This window comes from Acipenser ruthenus, unplaced genomic scaffold, assembly GCF_902713425.1.
Source record: "Acipenser ruthenus unplaced genomic scaffold, fAciRut3.2 maternal haplotype, whole genome shotgun sequence".
Lineage (NCBI taxonomy): Eukaryota > Metazoa > Chordata > Actinopteri > Acipenseriformes > Acipenseridae > Acipenser > Acipenser ruthenus.
In genome coordinates this window covers 30,507-53,704 of record NW_026708363.1, presented here as the reverse complement: position 1 = coordinate 53,704, position 23,198 = coordinate 30,507, and the positions used below count along the sequence as shown (strand labels likewise).

Here is a 23,198-nt window from a genome sequence, read left to right as displayed (position 1 = left end):
GGAATGCAATTTATAAATACTTATACTGAAAACTGAAGGAACCCATTACACCCAACAGACTGGAAAGTGCGATATGATAACAATGAAAATGTTATATTAGGAAAAGAGTGTTTCTTTAAATTGCAGATGTAGGCACCGTTTCTTTGAAAAATGTCTCTTGTGGACGGGTGACGACTCGCAATGTGTACAACTCATACTTACCTGGCAGGGGAGATACCATGATCATGAAGGTGGTTCACCCAGGGCGAGGCTCGGCCATTGCACTCCGGCTGTGCTGACCCCTGCGAATTCCCCAAATGCGGGAATCTCGACTGCATAATTTCTGGTAGTGGGGGACTGCGTTCGCGCTCTCCCCTGAAACTATGGTCAAAGACAGAAACAAACACGAACCCGTCGGAGGAAGGAACTCACTCACTAGTTGTTCAACAACTCTCCGGCAGGCGGCTTCGTCACACAGGGAGTCAGGTTTTCTTTAAAAGGAGCTCAATGTTTTTAGCTTTCTGACTGTCAAATAAATAGCTACGTGGTTCCTGCACATCTATTTCCATGTTTCGTTATTTTTTATTGACAAGACTAAAAGTAAAGACTCAGCAGTGTCTGTATCAAAGTTTTTATTTTTATTTTAAATAATTGGAAATCATTTTCGAGCTTATCAGTTTTATTTATTTAGTTGATGTTTTTTATTCAAAGCAACTTACAGATAAACTGTGCATCACAACTGCTGCTGCTGCTGCTGCTGCTGCTGCTGCTGCTGCAGAGTCACTTACAATAGGACCTGGGTTTTACATCTCATTTGAAGGAAGGAGCACAAGGAGGTTAAGGGACTTGCTCAGGGACAGGGTCACACACAATGAGCCAGTGGCTGAGCTGGGATTGAACCAGGAACCTCCCGGTAACAAGAGCTTTTCTTTAACCACCTGACCACTAAGCCCCTTAAATCATATCTTGGCAGACAAACACTTTAATTAGACAACATAAAACCACATACAAGCAGATTTACAAGCAGGGCTGCAATCGCGTTCGCGCTCTCCCCTGATGTTATAGTCAAAGTTAAAAACACAGGTATTGAAAGCAATTAGCGATTATCTATATATCTCCAGCAGGTGGCTCTGTCAGACTGGGAATGAGATTTTGTTTTTTCTTTCGGAGCGTATAATGTTCTAGAAAGTACCAAAGTGTTTTATGTACATGTATTGTGAAGTGTTTCATCTTGAGAAGACAAAGTAACGAGTCAGCGGCACGTGTATCAAAGTTACAAAGTTGCTAATATTAAAGAAGACGAGGTTCAGCGGTACAGTTGTTTTTTTAAAACATAGTGTTTCAGTTCTGTACAGACGTTCTATGTCGTTATCCGTTATTGATTCAGCTTTATTTAGATGATTGCCTTTACCTTGTTTTAATTTCCCGTTCCTCTGAGATACGAATCTACCAGCTTTACATCTTTTTTTTTATTTTTTTAACGTATTCTCATTTTGTTGATCATTAATGCACATTTCTGTACTGTGGGTGTTGTCGAGCGATTGAAAACGAGACATTTTGTGTTTGAATTGAAAGTGATGGTCTCGAGGAGTCGAACAGGTCACAATAAGCCTTCATCCATGTATCATGTAACCACATGTATGCTGTCTCTAACTGGAGGAGAGGGACCCTTGCCGTACTGCTCAGCCTAAAGAACCACACGAGTTGTTTGAAAGGGGGATTTATTTTGTAGAATAAACATCAAATTGGTTTCAGGGCATACAGTCCTCCAACGGCAACACAGCTCAGTAGTACAGCTGAGATCCATTACAACACTGCTGCAGATTCAAACTAAAAGAGGGTAATATACAAAATGGATGCCTTTGAGAACTTAACACTTTCAATGCCAACGTGTGGCTACTACTTTGTGAACATACAATTTCGCAAGAATCTAATGGCACTTTTAATGCTGCTATATACACACACAGACACACGGACACACGGGCCCGCACACGTGGAGCCCAGAGCTGCTTAAATGTTAACGTTTGTGACAAATTAGAGATCTGGAAATCCCTCCCCCAACCTGTCATTGCATGAATGATATTAACTTAATACTATGAAAGAGATAAACCAAGACTGTCGTTCGCTTACGGCCATACCACCTTGAGAACGCCCGCTCTCGTCTGATCTCGGAAGCTAAGCAAGGTCGGGCCTGGTTAGTACTTGGATGGGAGACCGCCTGGGAATACCAGGTGCTGTAAGCTTTTCTTTCTGCAGCTTGACAGGGGGCGCTATTTCCCTTGTTATTTATGTTACTAACCTGGAAGCTGTAAGTCTAAACATCGTTTTCTTTTTTTTGTTTTTTTATTGTCCCATTCCACACACGAACAAGTATTGTATCAGCCTTTACTGGTTTTGAAAACTGAGTTAGGACAGAAAGGGTTATCGTATTATATTCTAAGCCGAAACTACCAGTAGCGGTCCGATACAAACAAATGTGAACAGGGTTAAGACAAAAGTACTGACGAGTTTTGCTAGTTATGGTTAGTTTAATGAATTAAAAAAAGAAATAAAAGTTGATGAAGTACTTTTTATTATAGTAACAGAACGAGACATGTTTTAAAGCCACAAACTGCGTGTTTAGATTATTGTGCCAAACAAGAGAACAAAACGAGCATATCAACCAAGAACGGATTTAGTGACCCGTTCATTCGTTCGAGTTTATTTATATTATGTGTGACCTTAACAAATGTTTGACCAATGTTTTGCTTGCTTTCTTTTTGAAAGTCGTACATTTGTTACATTTTTTTTTATTTCGTTTACGCAGACGTGTATACAGACCCGTCGCTTCTTTTGCGGAACATCTCACATGCTGCTGCACGAATGACGTCGTCCTGTGTAAATCCTGGCATCTTGTCCTCCAATGATAAAGGCGCATGCAAATATATACCGAGAGGCATTACGGGAATGCAATTTATAAATACTTATACTGAAAACTGAAGGAACCCATTACACCCAACAGACTGGAAAGTGCGATATGATAACAATGAAAATGTTATATTAGGAAAAGAGTGTTTCTTTAAATTGCAGATGTAGGCACCGTTTCTTTGAAAAATGTCTCTTGTGGACGGGTGACGACTCGCAATGTGTACAACTCATACTTACCTGGCAAGGGAGATACCATGATCATGAAGGTGGTTCACCCAGGGCGAGGCTCGGCCATTGCACTCCGGCTGTGCTGACCCCTGCGAATTCCCCAAATGCGGGAATCTCGACTGCATAATTTCTGGTAGTGGGGGACTGCGTTCGCGCTCTCCCCTGAAACTATGGTCAAAGACAGAAACAAACACGAACCCGTCGGAGGAAGGAACTCACTCACTAGTTGTTCAACAACTCTCCGGCAGGCGGCTTCGTCACACAGGGAGTCAGGTTTTCTTTAAAAGGAGCTCAATGTTTTTAGCTTTCTGACTGTCAAATAAATAGCTACGTGGTTCCTGCACATCTATTTCCATGTTTCGTTATTTTTTATTGACAAGACTAAAAGTAAAGACTCAGCAGTGTCTGTATCAAAGTTTTTATTTTTATTTTAAATAATTGGAAATCATTTTCGAGCTTATCAGTTTTATTTATTTAGTTGATGTTTTTTATTCAAAGCAACTTACAGATAAACTGTGCATCACAACTGCTGCTGCTGCTGCTGCTGCTGCTGAGTCACTTACAATAGGACCTGGGTTTTACATCTCATTTGAAGGAAGGAGCACAAGGAGGTTAAGGGACTTGCTCAGGGACAGGGTCACACACAATGAGCCAGTGGCTGAGCTGGGATTGAACCAGGAACCTCCCGGTAACAAGAGCTTTTCTTTAACCACCTGACCACTAAGCCCCTTAAATCATATCTTGGCAGACAAACACTTTAATTAGACAACATAAAACCACATACAAGCAGATTTACAAGCAGGGCTGCAATCGCGTTCGCGCTCTCCCCTGATGTTATAGTCAAAGTTAAAAACACAGGTATTGAAAGCAATTAGCGATTATCTATATATCTCCAGCAGGTGGCTCTGTCAGACTGGGAATGAGATTTTGTTTTTTCTTTCGGAGCGTATAATGTTCTAGAAAGTACCAAAGTGTTTTATGTACATGTATTGTGAAGTGTTTCATCTTGAGAAGACAAAGTAACGAGTCAGCGGCACGTGTATCAAAGTTACAAAGTTGCTAATATTAAAGAAGACGAGGTTCAGCGGTACAGTTGTTTTTTTAAACCATAGTGTTTCAGTTCTGTACAGACGTTCTATGTCGTTATCCGTTATTGATTCAGCTTTATTTAGATGATTGCCTTTACCTTGTTTTAATTTCCCGTTCCTCTGAGATACGAATCTACCAGCTTTACATCTTTTTTTTTTTTTTTTTAACGTATTCTCATTTTGTTGATCATTAATGCACATTTCTGTACTGTGGGTGTTGTCGAGCGATTGAAAACGAGACATTTTGTGTTTGAATTGAAAGTGATGGTCTCGAGGAGTCGAACAGGTCACAATAAGCCTTCATCCATGTATCATGTAACCACATGTATGCTGTCTCTAACTGGAGGAGAGGGACCCTTGCCGTACTGCTCAGCCTAAAGAACCACACGAGTTGTTTGAAAGGGGGATTTATTTTGTAGAATAAACATCAAATTGGTTTCAGGGCATACAGTCCTCCAACGGCAACACAGCTCAGTAGTACAGCTGAGATCCATTACAACACTGCTGCAGATTCAAACTAAAAGAGGGTAATATACAAAATGGATGCCTTTGAGAACTTAACACTTTCAATGCCAACGTGTGGCTACTACTTTGTGAACATACAATTTCGCAAGAATCTAATGGCACTTTTAATGCTGCTATATACACACACAGACACACGGACACACGGGCCCGCACACGTGGAGCCCAGAGCTGCTTAAATGTTAACGTTTGTGACAAATTAGAGATCTGGAAATCCCTCCCCCAACCTGTCATTGCATGAATGATATTAACTTAATACTATGAAAGAGATAAACCAAGACTGTCGTTCGCTTACGGCCATACCACCTTGAGAACGCCCGATCTCGTCTGATCTCGGAAGCTAAGCAAGGTCGGGCCTGGTTAGTACTTGGATGGGAGACCGCCTGGGAATACCAGGTGCTGTAAGCTTTTCTTTCTGCAGCTTGACAGGGGGCGCTATTTCCCTTGTTATTTATGTTACTAACCTGGAAGCTGTAAGTCTAAACATCGTTTTCTTTTTTTTGTTTTTTTATTGTCCCATTCCACACACGAACAAGTATTGTATCAGCCTTTACTGGTTTTGAAAACTGAGTTAGGACAGAAAGGGTTATCGTATTATATTCTAAGCCGAAACTACCAGTAGCGGTCCGATACAAACAAATGTGAACAGGGTTAAGACAAAAGTACTGACGAGTTTTGCTAGTTATGGTTAGTTTAATGAATTAAAAAAAGAAATAAAAGTTGATGAAGTACTTTTTATTATAGTAACAGAACGAGACATGTTTTAAAGCCACAAACTGCGTGTTTAGATTATTGTGCCAAACAAGAGAACAAAACGAGCATATCAACCAAGAACGGATTTAGTGACCCGTTCATTCGTTCGAGTTTATTTATATTATGTGTGACCTTAACAAATGTTTGACCAATGTTTTGCTTGCTTTCTTTTTGAAAGTCGTACATTTGTTACATTTTTTTTTATTTCGTTTACGCAGACGTGTATACAGACCCGTCGCTTCTTTTGCGGAACATCTCACATGCTGCTGCACGAATGACGTCGTCCTGTGTAAATCCTGGCATCTTGTCCTCCAATGATAAAGGCGCATGCAAATATATACCGAGAGGCATTACGGGAATGCAATTTATAAATACTTATACTGAAAACTGAAGGAACCCATTACACCCAACAGACTGGAAAGTGCGATATGATAACAATGAAAATGTTATATTAGGAAAAGAGTGTTTCTTTAAATTGCAGATGTAGGCACCGTTTCTTTGAAAAATGTCTCTTGTGGACGGGTGACGACTCGCAATGTGTACAACTCATACTTACCTGGCAGGGGAGATACCATGATCATGAAGGTGGTTCACCCAGGGCGAGGCTCGGCCATTGCACTCCGGCTGTGCTGACCCCTGCGAATTCCCCAAATGCGGGAATCTCGACTGCATAATTTCTGGTAGTGGGGGACTGCGTTCGCGCTCTCCCCTGAAACTATGGTCAAAGACAGAAACAAACACGAACCCGTCGGAGGAAGGAACTCACTCACTAGTTGTTCAACAACTCTCCGGCAGGCGGCTTCGTCACACAGGGAGTCAGGTTTTCTTTAAAAGGAGCTCAATGTTTTTAGCTTTCTGACTGTCAAATAAATAGCTACGTGGTTCCTGCACATCTATTTCCATGTTTCGTTATTTTTTATTGACAAGACTAAAAGTAAAGACTCAGCAGTGTCTGTATCAAAGTTTTTATTTTTATTTTAAATAATTGGAAATCATTTTCGAGCTTATCAGTTTTATTTATTTAGTTGATGTTTTTTATTCAAAGCAACTTACAGATAAACTGTGCATCACAACTGTTGCTGCTGCTGCTGCTGAGTCACTTACAATAGGACCTGGGTTTTACATCTCATTTGAAGGAAGGAGCACAAGGAGGTTAAGGGACTTGCTCAGGGACAGGGTCACACACAATGAGCCAGTGGCTGAGCTGGGATTGAACCAGGAACCTCCCGGTAACAAGAGCTTTTCTTTAACCACCTGACCACTAAGCCCCTTAAATCATATCTTGGCAGACAAACACTTTAATTAGACAACATAAAACCACATACAAGCAGATTTACAAGCAGGGCTGCAATCGCGTTCGCGCTCTCCCCTGATGTTATAGTCAAAGTTAAAAACACAGGTATTGAAAGCAATTAGCGATTATCTATATATCTCCAGCAGGTGGCTCTGTCAGACTGGGAATGAGATTTTGTTTTTTCTTTCGGAGCGTATAATGTTCTAGAAAGTACCAAAGTGTTTTATGTACATGTATTGTGAAGTGTTTCATCTTGAGAAGACAAAGTAACGAGTCAGCGGCACGTGTATCAAAGTTACAAAGTTGCTAATATTAATGAAGACGAGGTTCAGCGGTACAGTTGTTTTTTTAAAACATAGTGTTTCAGTTCTGTACAGACGTTCTATGTCGTTATCCGTTATTGATTCAGCTTTATTTAGATGATTGCCTTTACCTTGTTTTAATTTCCCGTTCCTCTGAGATACGAATCTACCAGCTTTACATCTTTTTTTTTTTTTTTTTAACGTATTCTCATTTTGTTGATCATTAATGCACATTTCTGTACTGTGGGTGTTGTCGAGCGATTGAAAACGAGACATTTTGTGTTTGAATTGAAAGTGATGGTCTCGAGGAGTCGAACAGGTCACAATAAGCCTTCATCCATGTATCATGTAACCACATGTATGCTGTCTCTAACTGGAGGAGAGGGACCCTTGCCGTACTGCTCAGCCTAAAGAACCACACGAGTTGTTTGAAAGGGGGATTTATTTTGTAGAATAAACATCAAATTGGTTTCAGGGCATACAGTCCTCCAACGGCAACACAGCTCAGTAGTACAGCTGAGATCCATTACAACACTGCTGCAGATTCAAACTAAAAGAGGGTAATATACAAAATGGATGCCTTTGAGAACTTAACACTTTCAATGCCAACGTGTGGCTACTACTTTGTGAACATACAATTTCGCAAGAATCTAATGGCACTTTTAATGCTGCTATATACACACACAGACACACGGACACACGGGCCCGCACACGTGGAGCCCAGAGCTGCTTAAATGTTAACGTTTGTGACAAATTAGAGATCTGGAAATCCCTCCCCCAACCTGTCATTGCATGAATGATATTAACTTAATACTATGAAAGAGATAAACCAAGACTGTCGTTCGCTTACGGCCATACCACCTTGAGAACGCCCGCTCTCGTCTGATCTCGGAAGCTAAGCAAGGTCGGGCCTGGTTAGTACTTGGATGGGAGACCGCCTGGGAATACCAGGTGCTGTAAGCTTTTCTTTCTGCAGCTTGACAGGGGGCGCTATTTCCCTTGTTATTTATGTTACTAACCTGGAAGCTGTAAGTCTAAACATCGTTTTCTTTTTTTTGTTTTTTTATTGTCCCATTCCACACACGAACAAGTATTGTATCAGCCTTTACTGGTTTTGAAAACTGAGTTAGGACAGAAAGGGTTATCGTATTATATTCTAAGCCGAAACTACCAGTAGCGGTCCGATACAAACAAATGTGAACAGGGTTAAGACAAAAGTACTGACGAGTTTTGCTAGTTATGGTTAGTTTAATGAATTAAAAAAAGAAATAAAAGTTGATGAAGTACTTTTTATTATAGTAACAGAACGAGACATGTTTTAAAGCCACAAACTGCGTGTTTAGATTATTGTGCCAAACAAGAGAACAAAACGAGCATATCAACCAAGAACGGATTTAGTGACCCGTTCATTCGTTCGAGTTTATTTATATTATGTGTGACCTTAACAAATGTTTGACCAATGTTTTGCTTTCTTTCTTTTTGAAAGTCGTACATTTGTTACATTTTTTTTTATTTCGTTTACGCAGACGTGTATACAGACCCGTCGCTTCTTTTGCGGAACATCTCACATGCTGCTGCACGAATGACGTCGTCCTGTGTAAATCCTGGCATCTTGTCCTCCAATGATAAAGGCGCATGCAAATATATACCGAGAGGCATTACGGGAATGCAATTTATAAATACTTATACTGAAAACTGAAGGAACCCATTACACCCAACAGACTGGAAAGTGCGATATGATAACAATGAAAATGTTATATTAGGAAAAGAGTGTTTCTTTAAATTGCAGATGTAGGCACCGTTTCTTTGAAAAATGTCTCTTGTGGACGGGTGACGACTCGCAATGTGTACAACTCATACTTACCTGGCAGGGGAGATACCATGATCATGAAGGTGGTTCACCCAGGGCGAGGCTCGGCCATTGCACTCCGGCTGTGCTGACCCCTGCGAATTCCCCAAATGCGGGAATCTCGACTGCATAATTTCTGGTAGTGGGGGACTGCGTTCGCGCTCTCCCCTGAAACTATGGTCAAAGACAGAAACAAACACGAACCCGTCGGAGGAAGGAACTCACTCACTAGTTGTTCAACAACTCTCCGGCAGGCGGCTTCGTCACACAGGGAGTCAGGTTTTCTTTAAAAGGAGCTCAATGTTTTTAGCTTTCTGACTGTCAAATAAATAGCTACGTGGTTCCTGCACATCTATTTCCATGTTTCGTTATTTTTTATTGACAAGACTAAAAGTAAAGACTCAGCAGTGTCTGTATCAAAGTTTTTATTTTTATTTTAAATAATTGGAAATCATTTTCGAGCTTATCAGTTTTATTTATTTAGTTGATGTTTTTTATTCAAAGCAACTTACAGATAAACTGTGCATCACAACTGCTGCTGCTGCTGCTGCTGCTGCTGAGTCACTTACAATAGGACCTGGGTTTTACATCTCATTTGAAGGAAGGAGCACAAGGAGGTTAAGGGACTTGCTCAGGGACAGGGTCACACACAATGAGCCAGTGGCTGAGCTGGGATTGAACCAGGAACCTCCCGGTAACAAGAGCTTTTCTTTAACCACCTGACCACTAAGCCCCTTAAATCATATCTTGGCAGACAAACACTTTAATTAGACAACATAAAACCACATACAAGCAGATTTACAAGCAGGGCTGCAATCGCGTTCGCGCTCTCCCCTGATGTTATAGTCAAAGTTAAAAACACAGGTATTGAAAGCAATTAGCGATTATCTATATATCTCCAGCAGGTGGCTCTGTCAGACTGGGAATGAGATTTTGTTTTTTCTTTCGGAGCGTATAATGTTCTAGAAAGTACCAAAGTGTTTTATGTACATGTATTGTGAAGTGTTTCATCTTGAGAAGACAAAGTAACGAGTCAGCGGCACGTGTATCAAAGTTACAAAGTTGCTAATATTAAAGAAGACGAGGTTCAGCGGTACAGTTGTTTTTTTAAACCATAGTGTTTCAGTTCTGTACAGACGTTCTATGTCGTTATCCGTTATTGATTCAGCTTTATTTAGATGATTGCCTTTACCTTGTTTTAATTTCCCGTTCCTCTGAGATACGAATCTACCAGCTTTACATCTTTTTTTTTTTTTTTTAACGTATTCTCATTTTGTTGATCATTAATGCACATTTCTGTACTGTGGGTGTTGTCGAGCGATTGAAAACGAGACATTTTGTGTTTGAATTGAAAGTGATGGTCTCGAGGAGTCGAACAGGTCACAATAAGCCTTCATCCATGTATCATGTAACCACATGTATGCTGTCTCTAACTGGAGGAGAGGGACCCTTGCCGTACTGCTCAGCCTAAAGAACCACACGAGTTGTTTGAAAGGGGGATTTATTTTGTAGAATAAACATCAAATTGGTTTCAGGGCATACAGTCCTCCAACGGCAACACAGCTCAGTAGTACAGCTGAGATCCATTACAACACTGCTGCAGATTCAAACTAAAAGAGGGTAATATACAAAATGGATGCCTTTGAGAACTTAACACTTTCAATGCCAACGTGTGGCTACTACTTTGTGAACATACAATTTCGCAAGAATCTAATGGCACTTTTAATGCTGCTATATACACACACAGACACACGGACACACGGGCCCGCACACGTGGAGCCCAGAGCTGCTTAAATGTTAACGTTTGTGACAAATTAGAGATCTGGAAATCCCTCCCCCAACCTGTCATTGCATGAATGATATTAACTTAATACTATGAAAGAGATAAACCAAGACTGTCGTTCGCTTACGGCCATACCACCTTGAGAACGCCCGATCTCGTCTGATCTCGGAAGCTAAGCAAGGTCGGGCCTGGTTAGTACTTGGATGGGAGACCGCCTGGGAATACCAGGTGCTGTAAGCTTTTCTTTCTGCAGCTTGACAGGGGGCGCTATTTCCCTTGTTATTTATGTTACTAACCTGGAAGCTGTAAGTCTAAACATCGTTTTCTTTTTTTTGTTTTTTTATTGTCCCATTCCACACACGAACAAGTATTGTATCAGCCTTTACTGGTTTTGAAAACTGAGTTAGGACAGAAAGGGTTATCGTATTATATTCTAAGCCGAAACTACCAGTAGCGGTCCGATACAAACAAATGTGAACAGGGTTAAGACAAAAGTACTGACGAGTTTTGCTAGTTATGGTTAGTTTAATGAATTAAAAAAAGAAATAAAAGTTGATGAAGTACTTTTTATTATAGTAACAGAACGAGACATGTTTTAAAGCCACAAACTGCGTGTTTAGATTATTGTGCCAAACAAGAGAACAAAACGAGCATATCAACCAAGAACGGATTTAGTGACCCGTTCATTCGTTCGAGTTTATTTATATTATGTGTGACCTTAACAAATGTTTGACCAATGTTTTGCTTGCTTTCTTTTTGAAAGTCGTACATTTGTTACATTTTTTTTTATTTCGTTTACGCAGACGTGTATACAGACCCGTCGCTTCTTTTGCGGAACATCTCACATGCTGCTGCACGAATGACGTCGTCCTGTGTAAATCCTGGCATCTTGTCCTCCAATGATAAAGGCGCATGCAAATATATACCGAGAGGCATTACGGGAATGCAATTTATAAATACTTATACTGAAAACTGAAGGAACCCATTACACCCAACAGACTGGAAAGTGCGATATGATAACAATGAAAATGTTATATTAGGAAAAGAGTGTTTCTTTAAATTGCAGATGTAGGCACCGTTTCTTTGAAAAATGTCTCTTGTGGACGGGTGACGACTCGCAATGTGTACAACTCATACTTACCTGGCAGGGGAGATACCATGATCATGAAGGTGGTTCACCCAGGGCGAGGCTCGGCCATTGCACTCCGGCTGTGCTGACCCCTGCGAATTCCCCAAATGCGGGAATCTCGACTGCATAATTTCTGGTAGTGGGGGACTGCGTTCGCGCTCTCCCCTGAAACTATGGTCAAAGACAGAAACAAACACGAACCCGTCGGAGGAAGGAACTCACTCACTAGTTGTTCAACAACTCTCCGGCAGGCGGCTTCGTCACACAGGGAGTCAGGTTTTCTTTAAAAGGAGCTCAATGTTTTTAGCTTTCTGACTGTCAAATAAATAGCTACGTGGTTCCTGCACATCTATTTCCATGTTTCGTTATTTTTTATTGACAAGACTAAAAGTAAAGACTCAGCAGTGTCTGTATCAAAGTTTTTATTTTTATTTTAAATAATTGGAAATCATTTTCGAGCTTATCAGTTTTATTTATTTAGTTGATGTTTTTTATTCAAAGCAACTTACAGATAAACTGTGCATCACAACTGTTGCTGCTGCTGCTGCTGAGTCACTTACAATAGGACCTGGGTTTTACATCTCATTTGAAGGAAGGAGCACAAGGAGGTTAAGGGACTTGCTCAGGGACAGGGTCACACACAATGAGCCAGTGGCTGAGCTGGGATTGAACCAGGAACCTCCCGGTAACAAGAGCTTTTCTTTAACCACCTGACCACTAAGCCCCTTAAATCATATCTTGGCAGACAAACACTTTAATTAGACAACATAAAACCACATACAAGCAGATTTACAAGCAGGGCTGCAATCGCGTTCGCGCTCTCCCCTGATGTTATAGTCAAAGTTAAAAACACAGGTATTGAAAGCAATTAGCGATTATCTATATATCTCCAGCAGGTGGCTCTGTCAGACTGGGAATGAGATTTTGTTTTTTCTTTCGGAGCGTATAATGTTCTAGAAAGTACCAAAGTGTTTTATGTACATGTATTGTGAAGTGTTTCATCTTGAGAAGACAAAGTAACGAGTCAGCGGCACGTGTATCAAAGTTACAAAGTTGCTAATATTAATGAAGACGAGGTTCAGCGGTACAGTTGTTTTTTTAAAACATAGTGTTTCAGTTCTGTACAGACGTTCTATGTCGTTATCCGTTATTGATTCAGCTTTATTTAGATGATTGCCTTTACCTTGTTTTAATTTCCCGTTCCTCTGAGATACGAATCTACCAGCTTTACATCTTTTTTTTTATTTTTTTAACGTATTCTCATTTTGTTGATCATTAATGCACATTTCTGTACTGTGGGTGTTGTCGAGCGATTGAAAACGAGACATTTTGTGTTTGAATTGAAAGTGATGGTCTCGAGGAGTCGAACAGGTCACAATAAGCCTTCATCCATGTATCATGTAACCACATGTATGCTGTCTCTAACTGGAGGAGAGGGACCCTTGCCGTACTGCTCAGCCTAAAGAACCACACGAGTTGTTTGAAAGGGGGATTTATTTTGTAGAATAAACATCAAATTGGTTTCAGGGCATACAGTCCTCCAACGGCAACACAGCTCAGTAGTACAGCTGAGATCCATTACAACACTGCTGCAGATTCAAACTAAAAGAGGGTAATATACAAAATGGATGCCTTTGAGAACTTAACACTTTCAATGCCAACGTGTGGCTACTACTTTGTGAACATACAATTTCGCAAGAATCTAATGGCACTTTTAATGCTGCTATATACACACACAGACACACGGACACACGGGCCCGCACACGTGGAGCCCAGAGCTGCTTAAATGTTAACGTTTGTGACAAATTAGAGATCTGGAAATCCCTCCCCCAACCTGTCATTGCATGAATGATATTAACTTAATACTATGAAAGAGATAAACCAAGACTGTCGTTCGCTTACGGCCATACCACCTTGAGAACGCCCGATCTCGTCTGATCTCGGAAGCTAAGCAAGGTCGGGCCTGGTTAGTACTTGGATGGGAGACCGCCTGGGAATACCAGGTGCTGTAAGCTTTTCTTTCTGCAGCTTGACAGGGGGCGCTATTTCCCTTGTTATTTATGTTACTAACCTGGAAGCTGTAAGTCTAAACATCGTTTTCTTTTTTTTGTTTTTTTATTGTCCCATTCCACACACGAACAAGTATTGTATCAGCCTTTACTGGTTTTGAAAACTGAGTTAGGACAGAAAGGGTTATCGTATTATATTCTAAGCCGAAACTACCAGTAGCGGTCCGATACAAACAAATGTGAACAGGGTTAAGACAAAAGTACTGACGAGTTTTGCTAGTTATGGTTAGTTTAATGAATTAAAAAAAGAAATAAAAGTTGATGAAGTACTTTTTATTATAGTAACAGAACGAGACATGTTTTAAAGCCACAAACTGCGTGTTTAGATTATTGTGCCAAACAAGAGAACAAAACGAGCATATCAACCAAGAACGGATTTAGTGACCCGTTCATTCGTTCGAGTTTATTTATATTATGTGTGACCTTAACAAATGTTTGACCAATGTTTTGCTTGCTTTCTTTTTGAAAGTCGTACATTTGTTACATTTTTTTTTATTTCGTTTACGCAGACGTGTATACAGACCCGTCGCTTCTTTTGCGGAACATCTCACATGCTGCTGCACGAATGACGTCGTCCTGTGTAAATCCTGGCATCTTGTCCTCCAATGATAAAGGCGCATGCAAATATATACCGAGAGGCATTACGGGAATGCAATTTATAAATACTTATACTGAAAACTGAAGGAACCCATTACACCCAACAGACTGGAAAGTGCGATATGATAACAATGAAAATGTTATATTAGGAAAAGAGTGTTTCTTTAAATTGCAGATGTAGGCACCGTTTCTTTGAAAAATGTCTCTTGTGGACGGGTGACGACTCGCAATGTGTACAACTCATACTTACCTGGCAGGGGAGATACCATGATCATGAAGGTGGTTCACCCAGGGCGAGGCTCGGCCATTGCACTCCGGCTGTGCTGACCCCTGCGAATTCCCCAAATGCGGGAATCTCGACTGCATAATTTCTGGTAGTGGGGGACTGCGTTCGCGCTCTCCCCTGAAACTATGGTCAAAGACAGAAACAAACACGAACCCGTCGGAGGAAGGAACTCACTCACTAGTTGTTCAACAACTCTCCGGCAGGCGGCTTCGTCACACAGGGAGTCAGGTTTTCTTTAAAAGGAGCTCAATGTTTTTAGCTTTCTGACTGTCAAATAAATAGCTACGTGGTTCCTGCACATCTATTTCCATGTTTCGTTATTTTTTATTGACAAGACTAAAAGTAAAGACTCAGCAGTGTCTGTATCAAAGTTTTTATTTTTATTTTAAATAATTGGAAATCATTTTCGAGCTTATCAGTTTTATTTATTTAGTTGATGTTTTTTATTCAAAGCAACTTACAGATAAACTGTGCATCACAACTGTTGCTGCTGCTGCTGCTGAGTCACTTACAATAGGACCTGGGTTTTACATCTCATTTGAAGGAAGGAGCACAAGGAGGTTAAGGGACTTGCTCAGGGACAGGGTCACACACAATGAGCCAGTGGCTGAGCTGGGATTGAACCAGGAACCTCCCGGTAACAAGAGCTTTTCTTTAACCACCTGACCACTAAGCCCCTTAAATCATATCTTGGCAGACAAACACTTTAATTAGACAACATAAAACCACATACAAGCAGATTTACAAGCAGGGCTGCAATCGCGTTCGCGCTCTCCCCTGATGTTATAGTCAAAGTTAAAAACACAGGTATTGAAAGCAATTAGCGATTATCTATATATCTCCAGCAGGTGGCTCTGTCAGACTGGGAATGAGATTTTGTTTTTTCTTTCGGAGCGTATAATGTTCTAGAAAGTACCAAAGTGTTTTATGTACATGTATTGTGAAGTGTTTCATCTTGAGAAGACAAAGTAACGAGTCAGCGGCACGTGTATCAAAGTTACAAAGTTGCTAATATTAATGAAGACGAGGTTCAGCGGTACAGTTGTTTTTTTAAAACATAGTGTTTCAGTTCTGTACAGACGTTCTATGTCGTTATCCGTTATTGATTCAGCTTTATTTAGATGATTGCCTTTACCTTGTTTTAATTTCCCGTTCCTCTGAGATACGAATCTACCAGCTTTACATCTTTTTTTTTATTTTTTTAACGTATTCTCATTTTGTTGATCATTAATGCACATTTCTGTACTGTGGGTGTTGTCGAGCGATTGAAAACGAGACATTTTGTGTTTGAATTGAAAGTGATGGTCTCGAGGAGTCGAACAGGTCACAATAAGCCTTCATCCATGTATCATGTAACCACATGTATGCTGTCTCTAACTGGAGGAGAGGGACCCTTGCCGTACTGCTCAGCCTAAAGAACCACACGAGTTGTTTGAAAGGGGGATTTATTTTGTAGAATAAACATCAAATTGGTTTCAGGGCATACAGTCCTCCAACGGCAACACAGCTCAGTAGTACAGCTGAGATCCATTACAACACTGCTGCAGATTCAAACTAAAAGAGGGTAATATACAAAATGGATGCCTTTGAGAACTTAACACTTTCAATGCCAACGTGTGGCTACTACTTTGTGAACATACAATTTCGCAAGAATCTAATGGCACTTTTAATGCTGCTATATACACACACAGACACACGGACACACGGGCCCGCACACGTGGAGCCCAGAGCTGCTTAAATGTTAACGTTTGTGACAAATTAGAGATCTGGAAATCCCTCCCCCAACCTGTCATTGCATGAATGATATTAACTTAATACTATGAAAGAGATAAACCAAGACTGTCGTTCGCTTACGGCCATACCACCTTGAGAACGCCCGATCTCGTCTGATCTCGGAAGCTAAGCAAGGTCGGGCCTGGTTAGTACTTGGATGGGAGACCGCCTGGGAATACCAGGTGCTGTAAGCTTTTCTTTCTGCAGCTTGACAGGGGGCGCTATTTCCCTTGTTATTTATGTTACTAACCTGGAAGCTGTAAGTCTAAACATCGTTTTCTTTTTTTTGTTTTTTTATTGTCCCATTCCACACACGAACAAGTATTGTATCAGCCTTTACTGGTTTTGAAAACTGAGTTAGGACAGAAAGGGTTATCGTATTATATTCTAAGCCGAAACTACCAGTAGCGGTCCGATACAAACAAATGTGAACAGGGTTAAGACAAAAGTACTGACGAGTTTTGCTAGTTATGGTTAGTTTAATGAATTAAAAAAAGAAATAAAAGTTGATGAAGTACTTTTTATTATAGTAACAGAACGAGACATGTTTTAAAGCCACAAACTGCGTGTTTAGATTATTGTGCCAAACAAGAGAACAAAACGAGCATATCAACCAAGAACGGATTTAGTGACCCGTTCATTCGTTCGAGTTTATTTATATTATGTGTGACCTTAACAAATGTTTGACCAATGTTTTGCTTGCTTTCTTTTTGAAAGTCGTACATTTGTTACATTTTTTTTTATTTCGTTTACGCAGACGTGTATACAGACCCGTCGCTTCTTTTGCGGAACATCTCACATGCTGCTGCACGAATGACGTCGTCCTGTGTAAATCCTGGCATCTTGTCCTCCAATGATAAAGGCGCATGCAAATATATACCGAGAGGCATTACGGGAATGCAATTTATAAATACTTATACTGAAAACTGAAGGAACCCATTACACCCAACAGACTGGAAAGTGCGATATGATAACAATGAAAATGTTATATTAGGAAAAGAGTGTTTCTTTAAATTGCAGATGTAGGCACCGTTTCTTTGAAAAATGTCTCTTGTGGACGGGTGACGACTCGCAATGTGTACAACTCATACTTACCTGGCAGGGGAGATACCATGATCATGAAGGTGGTTCACCCAGGGCGAGGCTCGGCCATTGCACTCCGGCTGTGCTGACCCCTGCGAATTCCCCAAATGCGGGAATCTCGACTGCATAATTTCTGGTAGTGGGGGACTGCGTTCGCGCTCTCCCCTGAAACTATGGTCAAAGACAGAAACAAACACGAACCCGTCGGAGGAAGGAACTCACTCACTAGTTGTTCAACAACTCTCCGGCAGGCGGCTTCGTCACACAGGGAGTCAGGTTTTCTTTAAAAGGAGCTCAATGTTTTTAGCTTTCTGACTGTCAAATAAATAGCTACGTGGTTCCTGCACATCTATTTCCATGTTTCGTTATTTTTTATTGACAAGACTAAAAGTAAAGACTCAGCAGTGTCTGTATCAAAGTTTTTATTTTTATTTTAAATAATTGGAAATCATTTTCGAGCTTATCAGTTTTATTTATTTAGTTGATGTTTTTTATTCAAAGCAACTTACAGATAAACTGTGCATCACAACTGCTGCTGCTGCTGCTGCTGCTGCTGCTGCTGAGTCACTTACAATAGGACCTGGGTTTTACATCTCATTTGAAGGAAGGAGCACAAGGAGGTTAAGGGACTTGCTCAGGGACAGGGTCACACACAATGAGCCAGTGGCTGAGCTGGGATTGAACCAGGAACCTCCCGGTAACAAGAGCTTTTCTTTAACCACCTGACCACTAAGCCCCTTAAATCATATCTTGGCAGACAAACACTTTAATTAGACAACATAAAACCACATACAAGCAGATTTACAAGCAGGGCTGCAATCGCGTTCGCGCTCTCCCCTGATGTTATAGTCAAAGTTAAAAACACAGGTATTGAAAGCAATTAGCGATTATCTATATATCTCCAGCAGGTGGCTCTGTCAGACTGGGAATGAGATTTTGTTTTTTCTTTCGGAGCGTATAATGTTCTAGAAAGTACCAAAGTGTTTTATGTACATGTATTGTGAAGTGTTTCATCTTGAGAAGACAAAGTAACGAGTCAGCGGCACGTGTATCAAAGTTACAAAGTTGCTAATATTAAAGAAGACGAGGTTCAGCGGTACAGTTGTTTTTTTAAACCATAGTGTTTCAGTTCTGTACAGACGTTCTATGTCGTTATCCGTTATTGATTCAGCTTTATTTAGATGATTGCCTTTACCTTGTTTTAATTTCCCGTTCCTCTGAGATACGAATCTACCAGCTTTACATCTTTTTTTTTTTTTTTTTAACGTATTCTCATTTTGTTGATCATTAATGCACATTTCTGTACTGTGGGTGTTGTCGAGCGATTGAAAACGAGACATTTTGTGTTTGAATTGAAAGTGATGGTCTCGAGGAGTCGAACAGGTCACAATAAGCCTTCATCCATGTATCATGTAACCACATGTATGCTGTCTCTAACTGGAGGAGAGGGACCCTTGCCGTACTGCTCAGCCTAAAGAACCACACGAGTTGTTTGAAAGGGGGATTTATTTTGTAGAATAAACATCAAATTGGTTTCAGGGCATACAGTCCTCCAACGGCAACACAGCTCAGTAGTACAGCTGAGATCCATTACAACACTGCTGCAGATTCAAACTAAAAGAGGGTAATATACAAAATGGATGCCTTTGAGAACTTAACACTTTCAATGCCAACGTGTGGCTACTACTTTGTGAACATACAATTTCGCAAGAATCTAATGGCACTTTTAATGCTGCTATATACACACACAGACACACGGACACACGGGCCCGCACACGTGGAGCCCAGAGCTGCTTAAATGTTAACGTTTGTGACAAATTAGAGATCTGGAAATCCCTCCCCCAACCTGTCATTGCATGAATGATATTAACTTAATACTATGAAAGAGATAAACCAAGACTGTCGTTCGCTTACGGCCATACCACCTTGAGAACGCCCGATCTCGTCTGATCTCGGAAGCTAAGCAAGGTCGGGCCTGGTTAGTACTTGGATGGGAGACCGCCTGGGAATACCAGGTGCTGTAAGCTTTTCTTTCTGCAGCTTGACAGGGGGCGCTATTTCCCTTGTTATTTATGTTACTAACCTGGAAGCTGTAAGTCTAAACATCGTTTTCTTTTTTTTGTTTTTTTATTGTCCCATTCCACACACGAACAAGTATTGTATCAGCCTTTACTGGTTTTGAAAACTGAGTTAGGACAGAAAGGGTTATCGTATTATATTCTAAGCCGAAACTACCAGTAGCGGTCCGATACAAACAAATGTGAACAGGGTTAAGACAAAAGTACTGACGAGTTTTGCTAGTTATGGTTAGTTTAATGAATTAAAAAAAGAAATAAAAGTTGATGAAGTACTTTTTATAGTAACAGAACGAGACATGTTTTAAAGCCACAAACTGCGTGTTTAGATTATTGTGCCAAACAAGAGAACAAAACGAGCATATCAACCAAGAACGGATTTAGTGACCCGTTCATTCGTTCGAGTTTATTTATATTATGTGTGACCTTAACAAATGTTTGACCAATGTTTTGCTTTCTTTCTTTTTGAAAGTCGTACATTTGTTACATTTTTTTTTATTTCGTTTACGCAGACGTGTATACAGACCCGTCGCTTCTTTTGCGGAACATCTCACATGCTGCTGCACGAATGACGTCGTCCTGTGTAAATCCTGGCATCTTGTCCTCCAATGATAAAGGCGCATGCAAATATATACCGAGAGGCATTACGGGAATGCAATTTATAAATACTTATACTGAAAACTGAAGGAACCCATTACACCCAACAGACTGGAAAGTGCGATATGATAACAATGAAAATGTTATATTAGGAAAAGAGTGTTTCTTTAAATTGCAGATGTAGGCACCGTTTCTTTGAAAATGTCTCTTGTGGACGGGTGACGACTCGCAATGTGTACAACTCATACTTACCTGGCAGGGGAGATACCATGATCATGAAGGTGGTTCACCCAGGGCGAGGCTCGGCCATTGCACTCCGGCTGTGCTGACCCCTGCGAATTCCCCAAATGCGGGAATCTCGACTGCATAATTTCTGGTAGTGGGGGACTGCGTTCGCGCTCTCCCCTGAAACTATGGTCAAAGACAGAAACAAACACGAACCCGTCGGAGGAAGGAACTCACTCACTAGTTGTTCAACAACTCTCCGGCAGGCGGCTTCGTCACACAGGGAGTCAGGTTTTCTTTAAAAGGAGCTCAATGTTTTTAGCTTTCTGACTGTCAAATAAATAGCTACGTGGTTCCTGCACATCTATTTCCATGTTTCGTTATTTTTTATTGACAAGACTAAAAGTAAAGACTCAGCAGTGTCTGTATCAAAGTTTTTATTTTTATTTTAAATAATTGGAAATCATTTTCGAGCTTATCAGTTTTATTTATTTAGTTGATGTTTTTTATTCAAAGCAACTTACAGATAAACTGTGCATCACAACTGCTGCTGCTGCTGCTGCAGAGTCACTTACAATAGGACCTGGGTTTTACATCTCATTTGAAGGAAGGAGCACAAGGAGGTTAAGGGACTTGCTCAGGGACAGGGTCACACACAATGAGCCAGTGGCTGAGCTGGGATTGAACCAGGAACCTCCCGGTAACAAGAGCTTTTCTTTAACCACCTGACCACTAAGCCCCTTAAATCATATCTTGGCAGACAAACACTTTAATTAGACAACATAAAACCACATACAAGCAGATTTACAAGCAGGGCTGCAATCGCGTTCGCGCTCTCCCCTGATGTTATAGTCAAAGTTAAAAACACAGGTATTGAAAGCAATTAGCGATTATCTATATATCTCCAGCAGGTGGCTCTGTCAGACTGGGAATGAGATTTTGTTTTTTCTTTCGGAGCGTATAATGTTCTAGAAAGTACCAAAGTGTTTTATGTACATGTATTGTGAAGTGTTTCATCTTGAGAAGACAAAGTAACGAGTCAGCGGCACGTGTATCAAAGTTACAAAGTTGCTAATATTAAAGAAGACGAGGTTCAGCGGTACAGTTGTTTTTTTAAACCATAGTGTTTCAGTTCTGTACAGACGTTCTATGTCGTTATCCGTTATTGATTCAGCTTTATTTAGATGATTGCCTTTACCTTGTTTTAATTTCCCGTTCCTCTGAGATACGAATCTACCAGCTTTACATCTTTTTTTTTTTTTTTTTAACGTATTCTCATTTTGTTGATCATTAATGCACATTTCTGTACTGTGGGTGTTGTCGAGCGATTGAAAACGAGACATTTTGTGTTTGAATTGAAAGTGATGGTCTCGAGGAGTCGAACAGGTCACAATAAGCCTTCATCCATGTATCATGTAACCACATGTATGCTGTCTCTAACTGGAGGAGAGGGACCCTTGCCGTACTGCTCAGCCTAAAGAACCACACGAGTTGTTTGAAAGGGGGATTTATTTTGTAGAATAAACATCAAATTGGTTTCAGGGCATACAGTCCTCCAACGGCAACACAGCTCAGTAGTACAGCTGAGATCCATTACAACACTGCTGCAGATTCAAACTAAAAGAGGGTAATATACAAAATGGATGCCTTTGAGAACTTAACACTTTCAATGCCAACGTGTGGCTACTACTTTGTGAACATACAATTTCGCAAGAATCTAATGGCACTTTTAATGCTGCTATATACACACACAGACACACGGACACACGGGCCCGCACACGTGGAGCCCAGAGCTGCTTAAATGTTAACGTTTGTGACAAATTAGAGATCTGGAAATCCCTCCCCCAACCTGTCATTGCATGAATGATATTAACTTAATACTATGAAAGAGATAAACCAAGACTGTCGTTCGCTTACGGCCATACCACCTTGAGAACGCCCGATCTCGTCTGATCTCGGAAGCTAAGCAAGTTCGGGCCTGGTTAGTACTTGGATGGGAGACCGCCTGGGAATACCAGGTGCTGTAAGCTTTTCTTTCTGCAGCTTGACAGGGGGCGCTATTTCCCTTGTTATTTATGTTACTAACCTGGAAGCTGTAAGTCTAAACATCGTTTTCTTTTTTTTGTTTTTTTATTGTCCCATTCCACACACGAACAAGTATTGTATCAGCCTTTACTGGTTTTGAAAACTGAGTTAGGACAGAAAGGGTTATCGTATTATATTCTAAGCCGAAACTACCAGTAGCGGTCCGATACAAACAAATGTGAACAGGGTTAAGACAAAAGTACTGACGAGTTTTGCTAGTTATGGTTAGTTTAATGAATTAAAAAAAGAAATAAAAGTTGATGAAGTACTTTTTATTATAGTAACAGAACGAGACATGTTTTAAAGCCACAAACTGCGTGTTTAGATTATTGTGCCAAACAAGAGAACAAAACGAGCATATCAACCAAGAACGGATTTAGTGACCCGTTCATTCGTTCGAGTTTATTTATATTATGTGTGACCTTAACAAATGTTTGACCAATGTTTTGCTTGCTTTCTTTTTGAAAGTCGTACATTTGTTACATTTTTTTTTATTTCGTTTACGCAGACGTGTATACAGACCCGTCGCTTCTTTTGCGGAACATCTCACATGCTGCTGCACGAATGACGTCGT

General features: G+C 40.6%; 16 non-coding genes across 16 annotated transcripts; all 16 read left to right on the top strand.

The window, feature by feature from the left end:
• Positions 1-193: 193 nt before the first annotated feature.
• LOC131731734 (U1 spliceosomal RNA) lies at positions 194-357 on the top strand. Its single transcript, XR_009325001.1, has one exon. It is a non-coding gene; the product is annotated as a U1 spliceosomal RNA (small nuclear RNA).
• A 1,746-nt stretch (positions 358-2,103) lies between these two features.
• Positions 2,104-2,222, top strand: LOC131731716 (5S ribosomal RNA). The gene has a single exon (XR_009324983.1). It is a non-coding gene; the product is annotated as a 5S ribosomal RNA (ribosomal RNA).
• An 893-nt stretch (positions 2,223-3,115) lies between these two features.
• On the top strand, positions 3,116-3,279 carry LOC131731740 (U1 spliceosomal RNA). Its single transcript, XR_009325007.1, has one exon. It is a non-coding gene; the product is annotated as a U1 spliceosomal RNA (small nuclear RNA).
• A 1,734-nt stretch (positions 3,280-5,013) lies between these two features.
• LOC131731709 (5S ribosomal RNA) lies at positions 5,014-5,132 on the top strand. The gene has a single exon (XR_009324976.1). It is a non-coding gene; the product is annotated as a 5S ribosomal RNA (ribosomal RNA).
• An 893-nt stretch (positions 5,133-6,025) lies between these two features.
• On the top strand, positions 6,026-6,189 carry LOC131731733 (U1 spliceosomal RNA). The gene has a single exon (XR_009325000.1). It is a non-coding gene; the product is annotated as a U1 spliceosomal RNA (small nuclear RNA).
• Positions 6,190-7,917: 1,728 nt separating this feature from the next.
• Positions 7,918-8,036, top strand: LOC131731715 (5S ribosomal RNA). Its single transcript, XR_009324982.1, has one exon. It is a non-coding gene; the product is annotated as a 5S ribosomal RNA (ribosomal RNA).
• An 893-nt stretch (positions 8,037-8,929) lies between these two features.
• LOC131731731 (U1 spliceosomal RNA) lies at positions 8,930-9,093 on the top strand. Its single transcript, XR_009324998.1, has one exon. It is a non-coding gene; the product is annotated as a U1 spliceosomal RNA (small nuclear RNA).
• A 1,733-nt stretch (positions 9,094-10,826) lies between these two features.
• On the top strand, positions 10,827-10,945 carry LOC131731708 (5S ribosomal RNA). The gene has a single exon (XR_009324975.1). It is a non-coding gene; the product is annotated as a 5S ribosomal RNA (ribosomal RNA).
• An 893-nt stretch (positions 10,946-11,838) lies between these two features.
• On the top strand, positions 11,839-12,002 carry LOC131731730 (U1 spliceosomal RNA). The gene has a single exon (XR_009324997.1). It is a non-coding gene; the product is annotated as a U1 spliceosomal RNA (small nuclear RNA).
• A 1,728-nt stretch (positions 12,003-13,730) lies between these two features.
• On the top strand, positions 13,731-13,849 carry LOC131731707 (5S ribosomal RNA). The gene has a single exon (XR_009324974.1). It is a non-coding gene; the product is annotated as a 5S ribosomal RNA (ribosomal RNA).
• An 893-nt stretch (positions 13,850-14,742) lies between these two features.
• LOC131731729 (U1 spliceosomal RNA) lies at positions 14,743-14,906 on the top strand. Its single transcript, XR_009324996.1, has one exon. It is a non-coding gene; the product is annotated as a U1 spliceosomal RNA (small nuclear RNA).
• Positions 14,907-16,634: 1,728 nt separating this feature from the next.
• Positions 16,635-16,753, top strand: LOC131731706 (5S ribosomal RNA). Its single transcript, XR_009324973.1, has one exon. It is a non-coding gene; the product is annotated as a 5S ribosomal RNA (ribosomal RNA).
• An 893-nt stretch (positions 16,754-17,646) lies between these two features.
• On the top strand, positions 17,647-17,810 carry LOC131731728 (U1 spliceosomal RNA). Its single transcript, XR_009324995.1, has one exon. It is a non-coding gene; the product is annotated as a U1 spliceosomal RNA (small nuclear RNA).
• A 1,740-nt stretch (positions 17,811-19,550) lies between these two features.
• On the top strand, positions 19,551-19,669 carry LOC131731705 (5S ribosomal RNA). The gene has a single exon (XR_009324972.1). It is a non-coding gene; the product is annotated as a 5S ribosomal RNA (ribosomal RNA).
• Positions 19,670-20,558: 889 nt separating this feature from the next.
• On the top strand, positions 20,559-20,722 carry LOC131731727 (U1 spliceosomal RNA). The gene has a single exon (XR_009324994.1). It is a non-coding gene; the product is annotated as a U1 spliceosomal RNA (small nuclear RNA).
• A 1,728-nt stretch (positions 20,723-22,450) lies between these two features.
• Positions 22,451-22,569, top strand: LOC131731714 (5S ribosomal RNA). Its single transcript, XR_009324981.1, has one exon. It is a non-coding gene; the product is annotated as a 5S ribosomal RNA (ribosomal RNA).
• The last annotated feature ends 629 nt before the right edge of the window (positions 22,570-23,198 follow it).